The following is a 26627-nucleotide window of genomic DNA, read 5'->3' on the forward strand; positions in this document are numbered from 1 at the left end:
TATATAGAAAAAACATTTAAAGCTGTGTCTATGTCCAAATTCCCGAATCTCTCCAAATTGATTTGGAGGGTTCTGATTCGATTCAGAGAGATTGAAGGGTTTTCTGTTTCAGTTTGGATTTGGAGATTCGGCCAATGAATTGGGCCGAATCTCCACTGAATTGAATCAGCAACCAAAGCTTTGCATAGCCTTAGGGGACAGACCATGCTGGAGATTACTCTTGTTAAACTCATAAGCAGAAGAAATGCTCAAATAAAACTGTGGGTTGAGTTTCTTTTCATTTGGAAAGCAACTTTAACTATATTCAATAACCAAATTCAATCTCTATTATTCTTATTCTGGAAGTCAAGTAAAATGTTCACCATGTAATGACCCTGCATACTATTAAACATGCCAGCACTACACTATAATTTTCTGTTGGTCACTATTACCATTTTGTCTGTCAATCTGAACACCTGCTGCTTGGGGAAACAAATGCCAATTCTGACATCTGAATGCAATCTGAAAAATTATAACCATGTATCACTCAAAACATCCTTTTCAAAGACACAGTCCAAGCATCATAATTTCCTTGGTTAGACTCCTGTTGATGTGATTTGTACTAAGATCTTGGAGATTACTAGAAAAAAAAAAGATTCCAGGTGCATAGCCATATATACCAACTCTGAGATCATGCAGAAAGTAGCTAGAATTAACAAGAGAAGGAAAGAACCAAAAAAATTTAACAGCCTATTTTTTGAACTACGTCATCCCTTGGGAAGTATGCTTATACTCTCCTTTGGTATTATTGGAGTTTCTTCTTCTTGTCACTAGCAGGCAGATATATCCAATAACACACATTTTACAGTATTAAGGAATGGGGAAGACTGTTTCCATGGATAATTTTGCTCATATCTTCTTATCCAGGGATGTTTTATATGTTTGAGGGGTGTTAGAAAGAATGTGTATATGGAATAGGTAGGAGACAGAGGTAAATTTTGAGATCTTCAGAGCACTGAGAGCAATAAGAAAGACACTGCTCTTTGGAGCAAACAAATTATTTTAAAATTTCAAATGACCAGTCACAGAAACCAGTTTGCATACTTTGCCCAGGTCCATCCAAACAATGAAGGACTTGGCCACTGGAAAATAATCCCATTGAACTGAACAGACTTTGGATTTGCTCTTCATAAGAAGTTTAAAATGTGGCTATCCATCTTGCATGGAACGTGTGTTAAGTAAAACCGTCCTTTCTGCAAAGCATCTCTATAACATGAGGTTTACATTTTATTGCTGAATTTAAAAAGGGAAGAACTTCTTTGGACACTGGGAATGAAGACTTGGGAAAGGGACACTGAGAGTCCAAACCGGATGCTATGTTAATATATACATTTATTTATTTCTGCATTTAATGGTGGCAAATGCTATATCAGACTGTTATGTCCAATCACCCTTCAGAGTGATTTCAGTCCTGGAATAATTGCTGACAGAGGTTTTATTTGTTTTTGCACGTGCCTTCAGGGATACAGGAATGTTGAGCTGTCAGTACAGCTCTGAAAAACTGACACTATTTGGCTGGCTACAGCCAAGTTCCCTTATTTTCACAGGGGTATAGTAAAATATTACCTACATAAATACACACCTCTATTATGTTTGCAGATATTGGTCAGGTATGTAGTGTGAGTGATAAAACTGTCACATTTTTAGTCTCTAGAAAAGTAGAAGCTCATGTGTTCAATCCTGTCTGTGAATCTTATTGCATAAGGAAGTTCTGAAGTTTAGGCTTTACTATCACCCTGTGAATATATGCCAACTTGATAGCTCACATGATAGCACAAGAAGGTGTCTGCGTAATGTTCTTTGAATGAAGGACCACACTTCAACTAGCAGAAGTGATACAGCATATTTGAACTCAGCATAAGGTGCTCCAACTTACTCTGACAGAGACTTCAATGACAGAGACATTAGACAGTGGTGTAGGTGCACCTAGATCCTCTGCCCTCTCTTTGTACTTTTAAGGGGGCTATACTTGCATGTAGTACTTAACTAAGTTCCTGGCACAGATAATAGACAGTGAGCGAGTCTACATAAGATGCTTAATGCACAGTAGCCGAATGCTACTGCACATTAGTGTGCATGGCAAAAACTGTGCTAATAGCTAATGTACAATAGTATTAGTTTACTGCACATTAAGTGTCACACAAAAAGCATGTTATCACGCTAATGTACAGTAGGCAGTCTGCTGAACATTTATGTGGTACTTGATTATACGAGTGCTAAATTTAATGCACAGTAGGCACTACATGTTAATGAACATGTAGGCATGCCCAGTATGTTTTACTTTAAAGGAAAGTTTAATACACAAACAATGCATCCAGCCAGTTTTGCAAGAGGAAGAGGAATTCTTATTTGGCCCTAGTGGAAAATCAGCCTACATTTTAAAACTATAGATTAAATTGCCCAGTTTAGCTCACCTGGATAGCTTAATAAATGTAGACTGGTTGATAAATGCAGCAGTGCAGGCCTGGATAAATAACTCAGCTAGTTCATGATGGTGAGCATAACAGTCATAAAGGCTATATGAGTGCCTCAGTTTCCAAATTGCAGCTGGGCACTCAGATGCACATCCAGGCACCCAAATGTTCCGCTAAGTCACATTAGTGATTAACTATTGGAAAGTGCAATTTGAACTCCCCAACTTAGCTGACCACAGTGTGAAAATACAGCTTTCTACCACAAAAGAAACTCTGATGCAATGCCAAGGGTGTTGATGGTATTAGTCGGTTAGGAAAAAGTTTGGCCTACTGCAGTTGGCTGAAGTAATCTGAAACAGTTGTGATACTGAGTCCCAAAACTGACCATTTGAAAGGTATTTAATTTTCCTGTAGACATCACATTGGAGCATGGAGAAATGATAAACTAAAGCCATAATACTGACTTGAGTTCTCCACAGTAAGTGTCCTGAACACCTTCTCTTCAGACCATCATGCTATTAGGCAAGCTTTCCCAACCATGGTAACATCCACAAATAAAAACCTGACCAAAAGAGACCCTCCTTCCACTAGACTTGTCAGCCAGCCTACAGGTGGGGTGAATTCTATATCCAAAACCCTTCTAACTGCTTAGCAGTAAACATCTAAGGACTGTTAGATAAAGCAATAGTAATGGCAAATCCTACTCGCCGCATACTGTAATCATCTGTAACCATCAAGCAATATAAAAGATTCAATAAGCAAAATCTTAATTTTATCTGCAATGCTATTCAGATGAACTACACACTGGGGCAGCTCCAAGATTTGAGGAATGCATGTTTTTACCCATGTTAATTAACTACGATGTTCTGTACTTTTTATTTTTACATTCAAAGATTCTGCCTCAGTAATATTTCCTAAACATGGGCTGTAGTTTTCTCAGAAACAAAGTCTATAACAATAATTTCCCAGAGAGGTTCTTATGCTTTCACCAAGACCAGAAAGACAGGCTCAGCAAATTTGACTTCATTATATTTTTTGAACACAGCATTTAAAAAAAAAATATCCAGGAGGACAGGTTAAATGTTGGTTGTCAAATGGAAGAGAAACAAGATAATAAAATACCTCAGACTAAACATTTACACACTGTCTGCTTGGGCTGGAGTCTACAAGTTGGAGTTTTTTTGGAACTCTGGTGGAGTCGCAAGCTATAGCACAAATGTTCAGCGTGACTGCCAACAGCACCAGTTTACCCAGGAGGCTGCAGGCATTCTTCCATCATTTCAAGATTCAAATTGTCTGAATAAACAGAAATTATGTGTAAAAGAGGCTAAAGAATGGCAATGTGGCAAACAGAGCATGAAGTCTACCCTTCTGCTAGCTGGACTCCAATACTGCATACTTCCCACCACACCTACCATACAGATTATAGTGCTGAGCAATGTTATTCACCTTTAAAATACTTAAACTGCACTTTATTTTACTAAACAAAACCAGTTTTGTATTCCTGAGCTCTCCCTGAAAGTTTTACTTGCCTTTATCTCTTTCCTTGTGAAATGCTGCTGTGTGCTAGGGCTGTGCTTCGGTAGTTGATTTGATTCAGAGGAGATTTGGCGGCTGAATCTGAACTGAATTGGAAGACTCCGAATCGATTCGGCCATAGATTGTACAGGCAGGCACCAGCCGGAGGAGCAGCTGGACAAGCCCTGGCTTGAGCCTGCAACCCCAGACGAAGCTCATCCGGCTGCTTCCCTCACCAGGGCAAGGAAGGCAGTGCTGGCATCCATGGGGAATGATTGGCAAGCTGGGGGATCAAACTGGGGACTGGGGAATCTCTCAGCTCCCAGTCATTCCTGTGGCTTCTCTCAGAGCTGCCAGCATTTCCTGCCTCACCTTGGGGAGGGTGCAGTCGGGAGAGCACCTGGATGAGCTACGGCTTCTTCTGGGGCTGCCGGCTCAAGCCGGGGCTCCCCCAGCTGCTCCCACCAGCACTGCCTGCCTGTATAGTCTGTGGCCAAATATGATTTGGTGTCAAATATCTGTGGATTTGGATTTGGCTGAATTGAATCAGGCCAGTGATTTGAATCACCGGATCAAATCACTGTCCTCTGAATCACCGAATCTGAATCCAAAGCGAGTACTTTCTGCTTTGCACAGGCCTACTGTATGCTATTTAATGGCTGCTATATTTTACTTCAGTGCTGGCTGCATTTCAACCGTGGCTGATCTCTCTCTGTAGTCTGTCTATCATAGCAGTACTCTGGGATGAATAATGCTAAAGAAACCTAAGTTACTGTTCTTATAGTTTCATAATTAGTAGGGTAGGAAGGGACCTGAGCAGATCATCAGGTCTGACCCCCTGCCATGGCAGGAAAGAGTACTGGGGTCAAATGACCCCAGCAAGGTGTTCCTCTAGCCTTGTCTTAAAGACCCCCAGGGTAGGAGCCAGCACCACTTCTCTTGGAAGTTGGTTCCAGATCCTAGCCACCCTGACAATGAAGTAGCACCTCCTGATGTCTAGTCTGAATCTACCCTCTGCCAGCTTGTGACCGATATTTCTTGTCACTCCTGGTAGTGCTCAGGGGAACAGGGACTCCCCCAGTGCCTGCTGGTCCCCTCTGCCAAGTGGGATACTTGTCCCTAAAGCCATCAGGCCACCTCAGGCCTTTACTCTCTTGTTGGGGCTGTGCCTTCCCAGATTCTGCCCCTTTCCTCTAGCTGGTCCTTTACAATGTCCACTGTCCCAGATGTGGCTTTTGGGCTCCAGCCACTTATCTTGCCCTCTGGGGCCTTTATATCTGCCCCACTCAGCCTCTGACTTCATTTTCCTCTGACAGGCTCTTACGTCTTTGCCCTTCTTGGGCTTCTGCCCCTTTCTGGGCTCTCTCTGCCTTTCTCAGGCTCTGTACCCCATGGCCACAAGCTCTGCCCGTCTCTGGGCTCTCTTTCTGGGGCTCTGGGTCCCCTGACCCCAAGCTCTGCCACTCACTGCCATTTTCAGGCCAGGCTAGGATCTGTGCCTTGAGCTGGACATCTGGCAGAGCTCAAGACAGTCATGTGCCCCTTGGGGACTAATGGGACCTCCAAGCCAGACTAGTCTGACTCAAACCACCAGTGTAAGCCTCTAACCCAAAGTAAGCCCTCTGGCTATAAGACACCTTCCCAATTGGGGCTAAGCACAAACTGCAGCCCTTATTCTGTACTTCTCAGCTCTCTCCTACCCTGAATCCTCTTCCCCTGCAAGTCAGCAACCCTCTACTTGCATTATGCCTAGAATGATCCAGGCATTAGCCAGGAGCTCCTCTGCAGCGATCCTGCTGTGAAGCCCTTCCCTCAGCAGCACTAAGAGCCCAACTGACCACTCTGGCTCTGGTCCTGGGTTTATGTAGCTGGAAGCCACACCCCATTTTGGTCATGTGACTCCCAGGTGTTTTTTGATTTAACTTGGCAGCTCAATCCCAGGGAAACTTGCTGCTGCTGGCCTTTGCTATAGTAATCATTTGTAATAGGTAAATCCCAAGGTACTTGTTCCCTGGCAGCTCCTAATGGGCAGCTTTCCCCTCTTGAGGCTCTCCTTGCTGCTTCTTCACCCTTAAAGTAACAGGAGATTCTGACACTGTTACAGCAGTTCAAAAATAAAAGTTTGGAAGAGTGAAACATCCAAAAAACTAGTTCAGTGTCACACAAAAAGGCCAGAATTATTGGCAAAATCTCAGGCATCTCTCACCAATCCACTGTGCAAATGCTCATGGCCCCATATTTTATTTCTGACACCATTTCCTGCCTGCTTTAATCTTTTCAGAACAGTCTTGACTGTACAGCTCCTGGAGGAGGCATGTGGGGAAGGTTCAAGTGCACAAATATTAGCCATTGGGTATCAACAGTAGTGCTGCTCGGAAGACATGGTTTGGAGAGTAGTGACACAACAGCCCCTAATACATACCAAGAAAAAAACAGTGGACTATATAGATTGATTAATGTTGTGGGTCATATTTTGTGCTTAGAACAATGCAGCTTTCAGGTAGGGCTGTGCAAAGCTTCGGGTGGTGATTCGATTCGGAGGAGATTTGGCCCGATTCAGTGGTCAAATCCCCAAATCTGAATCGAATCAGGGGACCAATTTAAAGGTCTGAATCAATTCAAAGCTCTCTGAATCTTCGGAAAAGATTCGGAGAGCTTTGATGATTCAAGCAGTCCCTGGTGGCTGCAGCAGGGAGCTTCAGCTGGACTGTGTGCTGGTAAGTACTAGGGGCGGGGGAGCGGGGGCTGAGAGAGAGGGGAGGGGACCATGGGGGACCCCTGCCAGCCCCCCTATGGCCAGCTCGGCCCTTTAAGGAAGAAACCTCAAGAAAAGCCCCTGGAATCACCGCTCCTGTGGTGGCCTCGGGGCTTTGGCAGCAGCCAAATTTCCTAACCAGATTTGGCCGAATTGAGTTAGGACAGTAATCTGAATCACCAAATTAAATCACTGTCCCTCGAATTGACCGAATCCAAATCTGAAGTGAATACTAGCCACTTCACACAGGCCTACTTTCAGGTACAAACTGAATCATTTAGCTGTCTGGTTCACACCCCTACAGTCAGCACAGGGCACTGTTGGGGCTGTAACAGCCGTATATATGTCCCCTGCTGGAGAAGAAGTTGCAGTCACTCCTTTCTTTCCCTGAGCGAATTTTGTGTGTCTATTTTTTACCAGCATGTCGTCTCCAGAAACAATCTTATCTGTTCATGGGTAATTAACTTTACAATGATAATCTCAGTGAAGAATTTAGTGGAGTTTGCTGGCTCCCAATCAATGAAAACTGTTAGTAAAAGACTGTAGCCCGAATTTCATGTGGCACTCATAAAGTGTGATTACGTTGTATGTTCTAATTTAGATCCTCACACCTGTCAGCCATCCTTCCTCAAATTAAAATTTTAGTGCATGACAAAAGGGTGTGGTTTGCTGAACTCAACCTGCCTTATAAGAAAGACTTCAGGGTCTTTAAGGAAACAGTAGTCAATGGTTTAGTAAAGAGTACACTTGTAGATTAGAAGGAGATAATAAAGTTTAATAAGCCAATAAAGCAGCACAGCATACATTTTACAGGATACGGCAGTAGGATGTAAAACTAGCCATGTGTGTACCTACGCAAAGCTGAAAGACCTTTTGTTTCTGTGAATTGATGCTTGCTTATCTGAACTTATCCAAATCTCCTTGGCCTGGAAAATGGGCTAGACGTTTTATGAAATCAAGTTATTCAGAGATACTTGGAGCCTACTCCTTATGCAGCACTTCAGGATTCAGATAGCCAAATAGAGAGCGTGTGACAGAGACTGACTTCTAAACTACTGGATGCCATTTTCTCTCCCCATAACAACAAATCCACAGCCTTTCAAACCTCGCTCCCTCCATTGCCTCCAGATGTTCCTTCACTGCCTCCACCCATGCCGCTTACCTCACCCTTCTCTTTGCCCACTCCCTGCCTATTGCTTATGAGTTTGTGTTCCAGTGTGCAGAACTGCTAGGTTGAAGAGGAATTCAGTGGATAAAGGGAAGCTTTCGCTCATGTTCCAACTTACACTCACCTGTCCACCATGCAGTGATAGCCTAAGAATTTCCTAATTTATTTTTTATTATTGCTGTCTTTCATCTTCAGACTTCATCTCTTCAAAGTTGCATTCTGCACTCCACTTCCTCACAGGTGAAAGTAATATATATTACATCATAGAGCTTGAAATATTTATTTGGAAAATGTTTTGTTAGTGTTGGAGTGAAGTAGCCATGGCGGTCCACTTTTTTATTTTAATGTAGAATCCATTAACTGAAACACTTTGTGAATTTGTGTTGATTTGTTAAATTGTTTCAAAATGTGTGCTGAATTTTCCAAATTGTTTGGAACTTCATCATTGCAAAGAGAGATAGTGAGGCTACATGTTGATAAAATGAAATGTTTTGATTTTTGATTTTTTCATTGAAAATTTTATTTCAAAGATTTAAAACGATTTAAAACACCTGAAAACCAAATGTTTCATGAAGAAGCAGATTCAACATGAAGTATTTTTGACTTTTCTATTCACTGAATGCTTCTTCAGTTTTTCAGAACTTCCAGTAAACTGAAATCAGTTATTTGCTCAGCTTTTATTTTAGCGTTCATTCTCAACAGGGGCTACAAGTGTGGTAATAAAAAAATCCACCCACTCTTTCAACACAGGCCACCAGTTGGTCATCAGATGGTCATGCTTTTTAGTTCCTCCTTTCAGAATGGATAGAATCTTCCTTGGCTTAATCCTCACAGGTCAGGGAGTAGCAACTTGTTTTACTTTATTCCTTCTTGGAAAAATATGAAAGTTGCTAATGGAGTTGCAGATACACCCCTATTTTGAGAAGAAGACACAAAGAAAATTCTACCTCTCTACTCATGTGGTCATAGAAAGTCCCTGAAAGGGACCTCGGGAGATCATAAGAACATAAGACTTCCATTTACTGCCATAGGTTCATCTTGTCCAGTATTCTGTCACATAGTGGCAGAGAGTTGATGCTGAAAAGGAGAGTGAACTGTGCATGACCAGGGTTTTTATTCCCCATTGTTCCTCTCTCACTTGCAGCCTCCAGCATTTAGGCTAAGTACAGACAGCCAAAAAGCCTGAGGCTGAATTGATTCAGTCTTTGCAGGTTAGTCTAAGGTGTGTAGACTGAACCAATACCAAGTGATGAGACATTCATTCATTTTTGACTCTGGAAATGCAGCCATGTGCCTGCAGTGGCCAAGCCCTGAAGTTGGGGGGGGGTGCGAGAGCATGCCTCCCTGCTCAGCTGGAGCAGAGTGTTTGGGCCAAGGCTAGCTCACCCACCCTGTGAGGGGGGTTTGCAGAGGAGGTGCAAAGCACCCTGGCATGCTAGGAGACTGTGAGTTCATTTGAATCTGGAGGGGATCTGGGACAGAAGTTCAATAAGTCTGATACAACATCCATCCAGGTTTATTTTAAACTGGTTTCAACCACTTTGAAAGTGGTTTTCGTGCAGTAAACTTCTATTGTGTTACAGTTTTGAACCAGTTTCCAATCACTTATACTGGTTTATGTGTAATTTCTGTCCCAGAGACTGCCAGGTCTCTTTCCTGTGTGATAACAGCTCCTATAGAGCCCATCATAATATAAGAATGGGTTATAGTGATGGGTGTTGGGTTATTTTTGCCCAGGTTCACCACTTTAGATTTAGCTACATTGAATTGCACTTGCCATTTAGTTGCCCATTTGCTCAATAGTACCTGATCCTCTTGTGGTTCTTCACAGTCTGCCTTGGTCTTTACCACTTTGAATAATTTTGTGTCTTTAGCAAATTTAGCCACTTTACTACTCACGCCTTTTCCAGATCATTTATGAATATGTTAAAGAGCACCAGACCCAACACAGTTCCCTGGAGGACCCTGCTGTTTACATCTTTCCATTTGGAAATCTGACCATTTATTCTCACTCTTTGCTTTCTATCTTTGAGCCAATTTCTAATCTACAAGTAATGTTCCCTGTAATCCCATGACTACCTAATCTAGTTAAGATGGGGGCATCTTGTTGGGGGACCTTGTCAAAGGCTTTTTGGAAGTCCAAATATACTAAGTTAACTGGATCACCCCATTCCACCTACTTATTGATAACCTTAAAGAACTTTTGGTGAGACATGATTTCCCTTTGATGAAGCTGTGTTGTTTCCTCACCGATAAGTTATGTTCATCTATGTATTGAATAATTCTTTTTTTGTTATTATTGTTTCTACCAATTTTCCAGGAACAGAAGCTAGGTCCGCTGGCCTATAGTTCCCTGTGTCCCATCTAGAGTCTTTTTTAAATACGGGAGTCAAATTGGCAACTTTCCAGGCTCTGCTACCAAAACTGTTTTTTTGGTGCTAGGTTGTATATGACAGTTAAGAGTTTGGCAATTTCTGAGTTAAGAGTTTTGCAAGTTCAGAGGGAGTTTATACATGTGCTTTGGGAGTGTGTGTGTGTGTATGTGTGTGGGGTGGGTGGGGGTGTGTGTGGAGATATACTTTAATTAGAGTGGCTCCAGCACTGAAAAATAGCAGCAGGGGCACTTTAACTAAAGCTTGTCTAATGAGCTTTAGTTAAAGTATCCCTGCTACCATTTTTCAATGCAGGGATGCTAACTTATCACCTAGACAAGGGGGAAGAGATCGACATTGTATGCCTCGACTTTAAAAAAGCCTTCGATCTGGTATCCCATGATCACCTCTTGGATAAACTGGCTAACTGCAGCCTTTACATCAGCACGATCTGCTGGCTGGGGAACTGGCTCTGCGCAGAGGTAGGACCCAGAGTGTGGTGGTCAATGGGAGCCAATAGTCGTGGTGCGCTGTGACCAGTGGGGTCCCACAGGGCTCTGTCCTAGGGCCTATACAGTTTAACATCTTCATCAATGATGTGGACACTGGAGTCAGAAGTGGACTGGCCAAGTTTGCCGATGACACCAAACGTTGGGGCAAAGCATCCACACCTGAAGACAGGAGGGCGATCCAGGCTGACTTGGACAGGCTCAGCAAATGGGAGGACAAGAACCTGATGGTGTTTAATACCGAAAAATGAAAGGTTCTCCACCTTGGGAGGAAAACCCTGTACCATGCTTATAGGCTCGGTAGTGTTATGCTGGTTAGCACTACAGACGAAAGGGACCTGGAGGTCACGGTTGACCACAAGATGAATGTAGCAGGATGGACTTCTAGGGTCGCCGTGCTCTCTCCTAGGGCCCTCCGTACCGTGCCAAATGTTCGCTAAGCACCCTCGGGATTTCACCCGCCATGTTTTTCATGTTATGTAATTATTGTAGGGAGGCTGCCCTTCATTCCTTTGGCTACAGTTCTGCTGCTACTCCGCGTCTCAGTTCTATAATGGGGTTCCGGGCACCCCAGCCTTATGGGATACTCATGGCTCTGACCGCCCCTATACCACACCCCAGTCTTGCAGATGTCCCGGATGTTGTTTGGTCTATTTCACTCCCCACACCCCACAGGCACTCTGGCTTGTCTCACAACCTGCGCCCCACCGGTGCTTCTGGCTTGTCTCGCAATCAGCGTACCCCAGGTGCTCGAGCTTGTCTCGCAACTTGCGCCCTACCAGTGCTCTGGCTTGTCTTGCAGCCTGCGCCTCAGGCTTGTCTCGCAACCTGCGGCCCACTCCGGCTTGCTGCCCCCTTTTTGGGGCTTCTCACGCCGCCCGCCCTCTGGGGCTGGGGTCAGTGCACCCCCCGCATGCTGCGCCCTCTCTGGTGCTGGGGTCCTCACACTACCGTTGAGCCCCCTATGAGGCCTCCTCCAACCCCTAATAGCCTCACCCAGTCCTCTGGTGTAACAACAACAAAAACACAAGTCAATCGGCTATAATGCAAATCCATGCCTCATGGCTAAAACGTCCTCCAAATCACACCACAGGTGTTCCATTGCTCACCTGCGTCACTAGTTGCTTGCACATCCAGACCTTTTCTCTTTCACGCATTCAGGACCCAGCTCCTTCCTCCTTGGCCGCAGGCTTCCCTCTCCCTGGGCTTTGGCCTGTGATTAATATCTGAGCCAGGCCCTGCCCCTTCCATTCAGCTGACTAAACAGGTGTGTGTCCTTAACTCCCTCCGGTTGCCCCCTAGCAACCAGCACCTGAGCCACTACTCTGGCTTTCCAAGTAGCAGGCACCTTAGTGCCCTGCTACAATGAACATGAGCCTTCAGTGTGATGTTGCGGCTAGTAAAGTGACCAAAACGCTGGCTTGCATCCATAGATGCTTCTCAAGCAGATCCCGGGACGTCATTCTCCCACTGTACTTGCCCTTCTCTCTTAACTTGTCTTATTACAGTTTTGCATTTAATTTGCCAGTGTATATGATCTATTTTATTTTCCTCATTGGGATTTGACGTCTACTTTTTTAAATAAATCTTTTTTTCTGCTTTTTGCCCCTGTTAGCTAGTCCAAGATCATCTAGTCTAACCCTGTATTCAAGGCAAGAGCAACCCAAACAAATACTCGTTTAACCTCTACTTAAAAACAAACAAACAACACCCCCACCCCCAACAACTTTATTAGTAATTTGTTCCATTACTGTACTGCTTTCATAGTTAGGAATTTCTTCCTAATATCCAACCTAGAAGCTACAATTTCAGCCCATTACTTTTTTTGTGTCCACAGGGGACTCAGAGAGTAGTTGGTCAATATCCTCTTTATAACAAACCTTTTTTTATTTGAAGATAGCTGTCAAATCCCCCTTCAGTGTTTTCTTCTCCCAGTTAAATGATTCAGCCTTTCCTCACAATTCATTGCAACTATGGCCCTCATTCGCCACTCTCTTATATTTCAAGAATTCAGTGGGTACAGAAGCTAAAAAGAAACACAGGTAGTTGTGGACCATAAGAGCACCATGTCTGTGGTTTGCAACACAACTTTCCAGACCATCACAAATACAACTGAATATTCTGTATATGTCAAAACTAAGTCAATTGAACAGCAGGACACATCTGACACTTACCTTTCTTTTAACAAGTGGAGCACCTGACAGTGTTTGTATTTCACATTGTTGTTTCCTGAGGAGGAAATAGCTGACAGGCAAAAGTTTAGTGTGCAAAGGCAGGCCCAGAACACCTCCTTCTGCTTCCCTCTCACTTCTAATTTAGAGTCCCAAAGTTCTTTTAACATTGTACGGAGACACAGTCAGAACTGTATTGTTTGGAATTAGAGAATCACATATGAAATCATAAGGGACAGACCCTCCAGGTAGAACACCTGCTGCAAATTCTCTATATCTATTCCTTACTCCTAGTCTCAGGGTTTTAAATATCTTGTTCTGCATGCAGAAGAGGAAGGAACTATAGGGCCTTGGTGCTATTTAAATATCAATGGCTTTTGTAGGTCTATGTGAGTCAGAAAAACTCTAAATCCCTACCACTATATATTAAAGCAGCCTATAAAAGATACTTAAAATAATATGTTATTAACCCATGATACATCATGTCATGAGTGGTTATACAGCTGAGGTATGTAAGCCAGATTCCAAGATGGGCCATCTGCTGTCTTAAATTCACCTGAAGCTCAAATTTTATTATCTGCTTTCTTTCCTGAACTGTTGTGTAATGCGGCAGTGCATGCACTATTAATCAAAGGTTGCATTTTAGCAGTGGGTGAAATGACCCTAAAGATTCTATTACTTTCATATAGTTACTTCTGTAAAAATGAGATATAGCAACATGGGGATTATAAATTCCAGGCCTTTATGTTAAACTGAATTTCCCACAACACTGGTTTGAACCAGCCAATCTAAGAGTCACTCTTAAAAAACCACAAGGTGGAACTGTCCTGCATACCTCTATTTTTCAGGAGGCATGTCAGAGCTGAACTGAGAAGCTGATTCTACCTTTTCCAAGTAGTCAACCTGATTTTGTCAGCCCTTAAGTATCTTCAGGCCATTAGTTCTCAGCTGGGTGCTGCAGCACTCTGGGGTGGCACAATAACCTTCCAGGGATGTCAAAAAGTCAGCACTGCCACCACCTTTTGGAAGCAGCTACAAGGAAAAGTAGCGCCTTCAGACATGATCTTATGCAGGCAGTTGCGCTACTTCTGCTGTAGCTCTCTCCAGTCCACCTCCGACATACCTCCTGGCACACAACACAGTTCCACCTCCCTGCGTGCCTCTGTTTCTGGGAGACACTGTGCAAGGTTTAGTGGCAGATAATTGGGAAGGGCTGCAGCAATTAATAACTTACTAATTAGGAATAGAATTACAATATTTGTATTATATTACAATTTACATAATAGTGTTATATCCATTTTTAAAAATGTGTGCTGCTGAATTTTTAAAAGGTTTGGAGGGTTGCCTGGAATCTAAAAAGGTTGAGGACCACTGCTCTAGTCTAGACCATACTCAGAACAACAGACATAAACAATTCTTAGTGGATAATTTGTTTGATAAAATTTTGTTATTTTTTCTGAGTGCAAGTTTCTGACATAAGCTTGTCATTTTCGTGATTGTGTTCATAAAGTCATAGGGTGTGTCTACACATCGCCCTATGGTGACATTGTTACTGTGCTGTGCTTTAATACTTCCTTTTGGAAGTACTAATGTATGGCATGGTAACTGCCTGTATTGCACTGTGCATGGTTAGTTTTAGCTGCTACTTCACTGTAGCAGCTTGCTAAAATGGGGGAGTGTGCTACTATGGCGAAGTAGCTGCCAGTCACGTGTAGATTTGTGTGGTGGCTACATTACCATAGCATGTTGTATGGCAATGTAGCGCAGTGCTACAGTGATGGTAGGGCACTGTGTAGATGCCTCTGTAGAATAGGAGGGTTAGAAAGGGCCCTAGGAAACCATCTAGTCCAACCCCTGCTCTAGACAGAATCTTTCTTGACTAAATCATCCTAATCAAGTGTCTAATTGGCTTAAAAAGTCCAAGGATGGAGAGTCCATCACCTTTCTGGGCAGCCTGTTCTAATGTTTAAACATCTTCAGAATAAGAAAGTTCTTCCTAATATTCAACATAAACTTCCTTTTCTTCAAGATTATTGCTCCTTCTCCTGTTCTCTGCAGCCACAGAGAATAGTTTAACTTCATCCTCTTTATAATCATCAGGGATCTGGGTTTTCAGTTTGGGACAGAAGAATGAGGTAAAACCTGGATGGTCTCATTTTAAGGAGAAAACCCAGGAGAAAAATGTAGCAAACTGGGTTTCCCCTTGTAGGTTGGCAGAGTTCCAGCCTGCAAGGGACTCGGGGGAGTGGGAGAAGGGCGATCAGCCAGGGGGCACCATGTGCATGTGCACATGTACACATGTAGATGGCCACCAGAAAGTCTGGAGAGCAGTTTTGGAAGGTAAGTCTGGTGGTAGTGGTGAGGGGTTGGAGGTGGATTGAGGCCCCCATAATGATGGAGGGAGGGAGCTAGGGCAGGGGCTGGGGCTGCTGCCTAGCCTGTGAGGTGTGTGGATCTTGGGGCCTGGGACTGGAATGTGTGACTGCATAGCCTGGGTGGGGAGCAGGATGGGTCCACGGATGGCTTGTCCAGGGGGCAGTATGGGGACTGGCTCCCCACCACTGTGTGCACTCCTGGGGGGAGCATGGGTGCCTGTGCCCCCAGATTTGTGCGTGGGGTGGTTGCAGGCTGTCCACTGTGGGCTCTGGCTCCCTGCCTTGCTGCCCTCCCCTTGGGTCCTCTGCAGCCCAGTGGGCATGAGCCAGTGTGGCAGGGCAAAGTGGGGCTGGGCGGGGAAGCTTACTGCCACTGCCACAAGCCCCATGGCAAAGCATCCCTTGCCTGCCCAGCAGCAGTGAGAGGCACAACTCCACACTGCCACCCCCACTGCTGCCAGGTGGGCAGAGGGAGTTTTGCCATGGTAGCACAGGGCTTGTGGCAGTGTCACTAAGCTTCCCTGCCTAGCCCTGCTCCACCCTGTTGCACTGGGTCCCACCCTCTGGGCCATGAAGGCCCCAGAGGGAGGGCAGCTGGGTAGGGAGCCTGAGCCCACAGTGGGAAGCCCATATCTACCCCTGCTATGGGCTGCGCTTCAGCCATGCCACCCATGCGGGATGGGGAGCTGGGCTCCACACTCTATTCCACCAAAGCAGCTGCTACTTCTCATGGGGCATCCTGGTGAGTGAAGGGGGAAGGAGGAGCTCTGTTTTTCCATGATAAAAAACCCAAAATCAAATGTCAAACTTTATAGGTATTTAAAATTAATTTTATTATAGTGATTGAAGCACTGGTAGGCTTCCAAATTGCTTTAAAATTACAAATATATCAATAAAATATCATGTTCAACTGATACCTATATATATAGTGGTGTTTCATTTTAATCATGGAGAAATGCGGATACTGGGGTTTTTAGTAAGATAAGTTGCACTTTTATCAGAGAATTAGTGATTTTTAAGCAGAGAAAACCAGGATCCCTGATAACCATCCTTCAGGTATTTGAAGACTGTTATCAAATGCTTTTCAATCTTTTCTTCTCCAGACTAAACAGTTCTGGTTTTTCCAGCCTATGGGCTCCTATACATGAGTGCTGAGGGTGCTCCAGGATGCTGGAATTTCAGCACGTGATGGAATATGGTTGCAATGGTTTGACCATGTCAAGAGAATGGGAGAAGACCGTATCCCCAAGAATAGTTTGTATAGTGATATTCAAGACAGCTCTAGAAAGTGGGGTCACCCTCTATGGTGGGACCACAATGTGTGCAAAAATGATATGAAGTCATCCAACATCAGCGTAGAAAACTGGGAGGAGCACACAGAATCTTGTCTAATCTGGAGAGAACATCTGGCACTGCATGCAGCTCAAAATGAAGTGGCTTTGATCCAGAGGCTGGAAGCAAAGTGAGAAAGAACAAAACAGTGTGTTGTAAATTTGGACTTCAACTCAGACAACATATGGATTTGTGAAACTTGTAACAAGCCATGTTGCTCTCAAATTGGGCTTCTCAGCTACAAAATGATTCATCTGACACCCGACTAGACCTCTTACATGTGCACTATGATCCATGGGTTGATGGTTGCCTACTATTATTTACAAACATTTTTGCCATATTTATTCATATCTAGTTCACAGGCAATTTGGCCATTAGTGCTTTCTCGTTTACTTTAAAATGGTAGAGCCTATCATTTTATGGAAACTGTACAACATGAAATGGAATGAAATGGAAACTATACAACATGAAAAAGAAAGAGGCCAAACTCAACAGCGATACATATTTTCTAAGCCTATGCAAGAAACACAACTTCTTTCCTCGAGGACTAAACATCTACAATCCTCTGACTACTACACACAACTCCAAATATGCTTCACAGCTATGCAGAAGAACTTCAGAGACAATTAGAAATCATCTGCTTCACCTAATCTACTCCAAAAGAGACCAACTCAGGAAGGAAATCACCACATACTACAACAACTTAAAAGACAGAAATCTAATCATCTTCCCTAATAATATACAATGGATACAAAGAGACTATGAAAAACTTTCTACAACATTCATCCTACATATAAAGAAGAAATGGAACAAATTACTCCAAAAACAAGTTCCCCAGACACAAAACAACCATCAGAGGAACAACGCCAACAGCTTACAACATTCCAACCTCAGACTTGATAAAACTGAAAGCAGCAACCAACCCACAAATATTATCAATCTCTCCACACACATGCTTACTAAAACTGAAAAATCTGTCCTTTCTAAAGGCCTAAATTTCTGTCCAGAAAAATACCCTAATAAAATACTTCAATGTGGAGAACTAGAAGAATTCTTCCGATGCCTCCGCCTCAAGGAATATTTCCATGACCACACTGAACCCACTTCCAACAACAACTCATCCTCTGATAACATTCAGGAAAAGATCAACTCCAAAAAGCCCTCAAAAAAATCAGATTGGACACTTCACACTGGACAAAAACCTAACCTTGACCGCTACATTGACTGCTCCAGGGAAAGAATGAACAATGAAATAATCTGCAACACACGCCACCATAACAACTTCTCTCTACTAGAGAAAAAGGCTATAGAATCTCTAAGATCTAACCACCAAAGACTAATAAAACCAGCAGATAAAGGAGGAGCCATAGTCATCCTAAACTGTGAAGACTACATAAAGGAAGCCAGCAGACAACACTCTGACACCACCTACTACAAAGAACTACAAGAAGATCCTACTCCCCTTTTCACCAAGAAATTCAACAATACCATCAATCATTTCCATCAGGACTACAAGAAAAACTACAGACCTTGATCCCCCCACTAACTAACCCCGGGACTTTTTACATGCTCCCTAAAATCCACAAACAAGGGAACCCTGGCAGACCTATCATATCCAACCATGGGACCCTAAATGAGGAAATATCAGGTTTCATTGAATCAATCCGAAAACCACTCGTCACCCACAGAGCAAGTTTTGTCCAAGACACTACAGACTTTCTATGGAAACTTAAAAACATAGACCACCTTCCCAGCAACACCCTCCTAGCCACTATGGATATTACCAGCCTATATACCAACGTCCCACACCAGGATAGCATCCAAGCCTGCCTTATATATACAGGAACAAGATTACAACTTAGAATACAGACCCAAAGATATTACTGACCTTATACACTTCATCCTCACACACAACAATTTCACTTTTAATAACCAACACTTCCTCCAGATGATGGGAACAGCTATGGGCACCAAAATGGCCCCACAGTATGCCAACCTTTTTATGAGCCACCTGGAAGACTTCCTCAAGAACTGCACCATCAAACTCTTGCTATACTTAAGATATATCAATGACATCTTCATCATTTGGACTGAAAACCTGTAATCTCTGATTGAGTTCCATCAGAAATTTTTATGCATGTAGGCGCTGCGGTGCCAGGCATTTTGAAAACCACCCAGTGCTGCAATATTTATAGTTGTATAAGTGGCAAAATGTGCATCAGCCCTGAGAAAATGGCAGTGGCATGCTTTTGAACTAAAACACTTCAGAGGTGCTTTAGTTGAAAAGTGTGCTGCTGCTATTTTCTGCATGCTGAAGTGCATTTCACCACTTATACAGCTATACACGGTGCAGCACAGTTCACCTCAGCTCGATGAATGGAGTCTGCTTGGAAGCAGTGGATCTCTGGTGCATCACGGGACAGAAAAGCATGTGTATAAATGCCCATAGAAAGATGTCTCTGGAAAAGAGAAAGAAAGTAAAGACACCATTATGATATGCCATCTTCAGCATTTAGATAGCATAATGGAAACAACCTAAGTCATGGATGTCAAATTTGTTGGGCCCCACATACCAGATCCAGACTGCAGAGATTCTCATGGGGTGGTTCTGGACTCTGGGACTTCCTGTGGACTGGGCAACCCATGAGCAGCAATGACAGCATTAATTCCAAGGGTTCCCAGAGCTGCTGCTTCAGCATGGGTCTGAAATCCAAACAGTTAACACTACTACTGCTTGCCCACCCTTTTCCCCTGATGCCAATCTTTATCTCCAGGAGAGATTAAAACTCTGATTTGAGTAGTTGCTGAGTGGGTGGAGGTTTGGGGGGGTGAAGGAAGGGGGATCCAAAGCCATGCTGAAATAGCAAGAATTAGTGCTGCCACCACAAGGGCTCTGGCGATGAACACTGTGGGCTGAATCCAACTGACAAAAGTGGATGGTTCCACTTAACAGAAGACCTGTGGGTCAGATGACCTAACTCCATGGGCTGGATCTGGCCTGCAGGCTACTTGATGCACGTGACCTAAGGTATCCATACCAAAAGTAAAATTCACTGGCACTGAACATGGAAGGACACATGGTTGAAAACATTAGTCTCAAACAATGAAATACATGTTTGATGATTCCCTTCATTTTCCTTTAAATAGTATATACTAGAATTTTTCTTTGAAGAATTATGAGCACTTTTAATGATGCCCTAATATACTTAAGATGTTTTCCTATCTGCATTTATTAACATATTTTTAAAAAGTGCACACATGAAAGCCAGCACTCATGAAAAAAAATTAAATTAAACTAAAAGTATAAATATTTGTTTGGAAAAGCTTCTTCTGTTATTTACAGTAAATAGCTCTGTATGCATCTGGCCATTCTAGGAGTGTGCTGGTGGTCTTGGACTCCCTGTAACCTACCTCAAAGTAGAAATAACGACAAGACAAACTGGTAAGTACCCTATTCACAAAGAAATAGCTTATGTATGAACTGAAAAATAAATAGACTCAAGGCAGATGGCCTGCACATTTTACAGGGAACCCAATGAGCAGTTGAAAACTAGGATGGATGCATGGAAGTAGATGAAGGCTGAAATACACACAAGTTTTAGTGAGAGGAAAGGATTCAGAAAAATGAAGGCATCCCTGAATACAATGGAGGTGGTAACATGTGTGGTATTCAGAAGAGCACTGCCCATCAGTCAGAGGCACAAGACTTTTTTATGTCCTAAAGCAGTGCTTTGTGAAGATAGCTTAAACCACAAGGAGGGAGATTTCACTCTACATCTGTTCATAGTTGTCGCGAGGAGTAAAACATTTTGACCTTACCTGGGGAGGTATAGGCACTTTCATGTAGCCCACTTGCATAACTGGGATTGAAACTCTTTAATAATGGACAGGGTTATGATTAGAAAGCAATATTCTGAGATGTTAGAACCAAAAGCCTGTATGTTTCCTCAGAGTTAGATTCCTTTGCTCTTGCTTTAGATTAGAATTATTTCAAAATAAAGACCTTAAATCTTTGTTTATGACTGCAAAACTATTACCATGGAAGTAGAGTCATCATACACTGAGAACTGAGGCTTACGTTTAGGGATAAATATTAGGAAAATAAATGAACTAAGGCACAAAGATCCAGCACTATGGAATCCTATTTAAAATCTCTGGGTTTATCTTGTGTATCACGTTTGCTTGCCTATCAGTGCTAACATTGCCTGGCACCTTGCAGAGGATCACAAAACACCCCAGGATGCCCTGGCACCCTGGTTGAGAATCACTGTTTTAGGGGGGAAGAAAAAAATTGCCCACAACATAAAGATGCAATTGCCTTAAAAGATAATTTTAAAAGGATTTTTCAAGAAGCATTATTAAGTTTTTAAATTACAGGCCAACATTTCTGAAGATAGGGTAACTTCTACTGTTACCTCATTAGCCTTCCTCATTAATATACAAGAGACTACTTCTCTTGCCCATGTCCTCTTTTGCCTTTTTCCTTTAATCTTTTCTCCTGAGGTATGTCTTCTATAGGTTTCCATGGTCTTTGGATCAGACCCTTACAGTATGTGAATGAATGTGAATCTTCAATGATCCAGGAAAGCCAATATAGCTGAAAGGCACTAAAGTTTTCTCTTATGTTACATACTGTATAACACAGCTGGCAGTGTTCTGTTACAATTTAAGACAATATTAGGTTTCATTATTGCCTCTTTCTTCCCATAAAAGTCTTTAATGGGACAGCTCATTGTCCTTCCATAGTAAATGCCATCACATTTTTCTCTTTGAAGGTTCTGTTGCAGCCAGGAAGCTGGATAACATCTAAGTATTTTGTTCTGAGAACATCAGGATTTAGGAGATCAGCAGAATTAAGGATGGAGTGAGTTCTTCAGTGAGTGACTCACAAAAAAAAATTCATTTTGTTTTAGAAAAGAGGGATGTTCTTTTGGCTAAGACACTGGATTCACCTCCCACTTCAAATTCACCCTTCCTGGGTAACCCTGGCTGAATCATTTAGGCCTTGTCTTATCAAGGAAATATGGTTTTTTTACCATGTGACAAAGAAGAAGTATGAATAAGGCAGTGGTAATGTACATACATGTTCACAGGCTGAGATAAACCTTATGCTGTCCCCAGTCATTCAAGTCAACCAGCTAATTTGCATGAAAACTACAAAACACTTTGTTTATTCTGGAGTTTACAGTACGTTAGCTGACACATTGTAACGCACATTTGTATGTGTGTTTGGTCCCAGTTTCCTTTTATATTATAGATATTTTACAGTGTTCCAAATATAGAGGGGGTTTAAAGTACCTCACACCCATTTTAAAGCTACTTTATGCTCCCAGGCATGTGTAAAGGTGTCTTTAATATTAATAAGAATCAGTTGTGCCTCAGTTCCTTTCCCTGTTATCTACTTGCATTGTAAGCTCTATGAGACAGGGACAGGCTCTTACAATGTATTGTGCAACACGCAGAAAATAGGGCCCTGTTTTTTCGTTAGGGCCTCTGCATATTATCATACTAGTAACCAAGAATAATAATAGAAAGTACAAATTCCCTTTTATAGACACCATTTGAATTCTCTGACTGAGCTGTCCATCCAGCCCAAGTTAACAGTATAAAATATTCTTATAATAATGTTTTAGCTTTTAAATGTGATTTTACAGTTCATGCTCTGAATCTACGCTGGATGCAGGCCAGTAACACAGTGTCTATTTACTGCTGGGAGATTCCCTTGCTTGTCTTCTGTATACACATGAAAGTCTTCTCTCCGTTACTCTTTTTCCACCTGCTGGAAGATGGGGAAATGAAGATATTGATAACATTGAGAGAAGCCCCTGACCATATGCTGTGGGGGATGGTGAAAGATTTGTCCTGCATGAAAGAATACAGCTTTGCATTTCACATAGAGAAAAAAAAGTATGCTACTACAGAGTATGCCTGTATGGTGAACGGGCTTCCCAAAGGCAGAGCGGGATGTCCTAACAGGTGTCCTCTCTCTCTTCCAGGGACAAATGGTTATATATCTCAGGGAGCTGGCACAAGAACAAGGAAAAAGGGGTGCCTACAGTATCAAGGATCACGAGAGAAACTGAGCCAGCCACAAGCAGCCTCTCTCAAACACCTCCTAGAACAGAGATCAATGAAGTGTACATTCAACTCAGGTGCCTAACCTGTACTCTTAAAAAGGTAGGGCCAATTTCATAATTGGTGCAATGCCATTCAGCGGGTATGCTTGTACCCCACTGGTGCATTATACATAGATATTTGAGGAAATCTGGAAAATATCTTGTTCGTTTGCTAGAACTTTAAAGGAAAATGGATACGATAAATTGCCTACCAAACTGTGCACACAAAGAAAATAAAAAGACTGTTTAAACAGCTGGATTTAAAACATTATATTCCCAAGTTATTTATTTTAATAAAGGAACAGCTATAATTAAGGTTAAAATGATCACACAAGTGGGAAGAAAAACAATCCTGCTTTGTGCACTGAGTCCAAGAACTTATGCCCTGAGATAGAGTTGGTAAAGGGCCCTGTATTATAGATGGTAAGTTAAGATAGAAGTAAAGATATTTGAAAGCCACAACCACTTGAAGCATGTGAACCGCTGTCCCATTTAATGGGGATCAAGTGAACAGAAGGCTGAGGTGGATGCATTTCTGCATTTATATTTAGCACCTTACCAACATTTTGTACTGGGCAGCTTTCATATTAAGAGCACAAGACCCCAACAGTCTCTGGATGGGGTGTAGAGTTATATATTTCTTATGTTCTATTTCTATTTTTTTTGTACACAGAGTATATTTTAAAGAGAAAGGCAAAAATATCACCTCATGAACCAGTCACCTGGACATTTACCGAAGTCTGTTCTGCTGAGAAAAGGACCTCTGTTTTACTGCTGCTTGCTTCAGTCGGATCAAGATGCCTCTCAGAACTAGATGAAGGGCCCAGTGCCATACAGCGGGGGAGACTGCCATCCCTGCGGGATCCCTGCTCCAGTAAAAAGGCAGGTAATATCTGAGGTGGAACAAAGTGTAACAAAATCTCACCTCAGCAGGGGAATGTGGGGAAGAGGGATATACTTAGCCTTGAGAATGGCCAAAACACTTTGTCTAAAATAGGGACATTTTTACTTTTTTGAACCTTTGTGTCAGTCACGTGGGAATATGGAAAATACACTTAGAAAAATCACTCACATAATTTGATTAAGTGTTATAATGACTCAAAGCAGGATCCCTTTTTGTATGCCTCTACTGCTTCACTGAAGCTAGGATTTCACGCTTAGGTTTTTATCAAAAGCCTTGTAAAGTTATGAGTAGGCACCTACTTAAATTACGCTGGCTCTGATTATTGTCTGGCAGCCACTGATTTCAGGCATTTTTCACACTGGTGGCCGCCATTTTTTCTTTTTCTTTTTTGCTCCCCTGCACACAGCTTATTGGCCAAGAGGCCAGTGGCATCCCCACCCCTCACCACTTTTTTTTATGGCAGCCGTGGGCATGTTCAGCCCTCAAAAACAGCTGCTGAAAAAGAAAAAAAATCTGCTAGGGATGGAGAGCTAATCTGAAGCAGCAGGAGTATGGGGGATTGGGAGCAGGAGGTGGGGATGACTGTGGGAAGGTGGCAAGTATAGGAAGAGTGCCGGGCTCCCACTTCCCCCGACCCCCACCACTTCAGCTTAACCCTCCTGACTCTGCACAGCCTGCTCCCATCTCCCCTCTCCCACCCAGCATAGCCACAGTCCTCAGGGCCCCGAGTGGGCTTAGCACCTCAGCCCTGCTTGACCAGCCACTTCTCCCGGCCCTCTGGCTCGCACCCCTCACCACCAGTAGCCTAAATAAAAGTACATGCACTCCTCATTCAAGTGCTGCTTCACACAATCCATGGCAGAAATGTGCTTTGTTTTGTGGACTGTCTTCCCACTCACCTGATCTTAAGTGCATCAGCCAGCCTCACTGCGCTGCGTGCACTGTCTCTTTAAATTCTCCCAGTTTCTTGCAGTTTTTCCCAACAGGCTGCACTTCCTTTTCTTATTGAAGAAATGCAAACCAAAATTCTCACTCTTTCACAAGTGTATAGGAGCTGCAGATTAGGAAGAGACATCACCTATTGTAATAAAATCTTGAGTTGTAGCAACACTGCCATATACAATTTGGTTTGTTTCCCTCTGAACTGATTTGTTTCAGCACATCTTTAAACCAGAAATAGCGGTGTGCACCAGCTATGTGTGCCTGTCACCCAAAAGCATATTTAGTCCCATCCCATAAGTGTAATTTTGGAATTGATCTCACCAGGGCCACATACAGAAATCACACATACACCAGTATAAATGATCAGAAACCCATCTAAACCTGTAACAGAACAGAAGTTCAGTGCACATAGACTGGTTTAAAAGTGGTAGAACCTGGTCTAAGATAGAGCTGGATAGATGTAGTATCAGTCTACTGAACTTCTGCATCAGCTCCTCTATTGATTTATGTTAGGTCATTGTCTGCCAGCATCTCAGGCGCTCAGCCAAGCACCTACCCAGCCCTGCCCCTGATCTCTCTAGCTGTCAGCCAGTTAGAGGAGGGAGGTGGGAACTGGGGCTTCTGAGCTGCTGGTTAGAGGTGGTGCCAGTGGTGAGCCCCACATTCGTGGCCTGGGTCAGCGGGGCACAGTGTCACTCCCCTAGCCCAGTTCCTTCTGAGACCCGGGACCATGCGCTGGAGTGGTTCTGCGAAGGGCCCTGAGGATTACACCTCCCCCCTCAAGCCAGTGCTGAGTTCCTGGCTGAAGCCCTTTTCCATGCAGCCACAAGAGCATGGCTGACACCCCCCCTCCCCCCCAGCTGCAGGAGAAAGGGCTTCTGCCGGGGGTGGGGGGAATCTTTAGTACTCTTCCGGGAACCACTCCAGTGCACAGTCATGGGGCTGGGATGAAACTGGGACGGGGGAGGGACATTCTGTGACAGAGGACTGCCACCTCCACATCCACTTTGGAGCCAGTGCTGAGTTCCTGGCCAAAGTCTGTTTCTGTGCAGATGCGATGATAGTGTGAGGGTGGGGTTTCCGTGGAGACCAGCACCAGGAGCACTGGCAGGGCCCACAGCAGGGTGCCGAGCTGCTCCAGAGCCTGGCTAGGATCCTGCAGTGGTCACAGCGTGGTCTGCAGCTGGGGCAAACCTGGGGCATGCAGGCTGCAGATCATGGCTCTCCCCTAGCTCTGGACCATGCTGTCACCACTGCAGGATCCTAGCCAGGCTCTGGAGCAGCTCGGCACCCTGCTGTGCACCCTGCCAGCAGGGGAAGTACGGGGGGGAGGAGGGTTGGGGTGCATATAGCCATTCCAAAATTCTCTGTAAACCCCTGTACCTACCCCTCCCAGCGGCGCCGGCGCCACCGCCACCGCCACTGCCACCACTGCCTGCTCTACACAGTTGGCAGCAGCTGGGCCAGCCCTGCTCCCACCTGCAGCACAGACCACCCATATCCCTTCCTCAGCCCCCCACCAGGAAGAGGCTGCTGCTGCTGCTCCCTACTAGCGCTGCTGGGGCCAGTCTTCATGGAAACCGAGCCCTGCACTATCGCAGCATGGCTGCTACTGGGGTCTCCATGGAAACTGACCCCAGCCAAGTGGGCAGGGGCTGCTGGGAAATGGAGTTCACTGCTGGCTGGATCCAGCCCGTGGACCAGATTGTGCCTACCTCTGGGCTATGCGCACTTCTCAGGTTTTGACTGGGATCAATTAGGGCCTTCTCAGATGAGACATCTGTTTGCAGTCTAAAAGCAGAAAACATTTCTTTTTCTTCTGTGCAGGAAAGGTACGGATCTTGCAGGATCAATGCTACAACCTGAAAATGAATAGACAAATTCCTTACCTAGTGCACAGAGAGAAAACACAGGCATCCAGGTGTGTTTCCCATTTGCTCTGTGGTACTCAGTGTACACGGACAAATTACAGCTCAGCTCAGATGCACTCAGAAATCATTGGGTTGATATTT

At 43.8% G+C, this 26627-nt stretch overlaps 1 long non-coding RNA gene across 1 annotated transcript; it reads right to left on the minus strand.

Moving 5' to 3' along the window:
- Positions 1-23535: 23535 nt before the first annotated feature.
- On the minus strand, positions 23536-26377 carry LOC149874064 (uncharacterized). The gene is made up of 3 exons (XR_016439897.1): positions 26331-26377; positions 24573-24727; positions 23536-23662 (listed from the first exon to the last, which is right to left on the minus strand). It is a non-coding gene; the product is annotated as an uncharacterized LOC149874064 (long non-coding RNA).
- Between the last annotated feature and the right edge of the window lie 250 nt (positions 26378-26627).

The sequence above is a fragment of the Crocodylus siamensis genome, chromosome 1 (assembly GCF_052110815.1).
Source record: "Crocodylus siamensis isolate JL-2025a chromosome 1, ASM5211081v1, whole genome shotgun sequence".
Lineage (NCBI taxonomy): Eukaryota > Metazoa > Chordata > Crocodylia > Crocodylidae > Crocodylus > Crocodylus siamensis.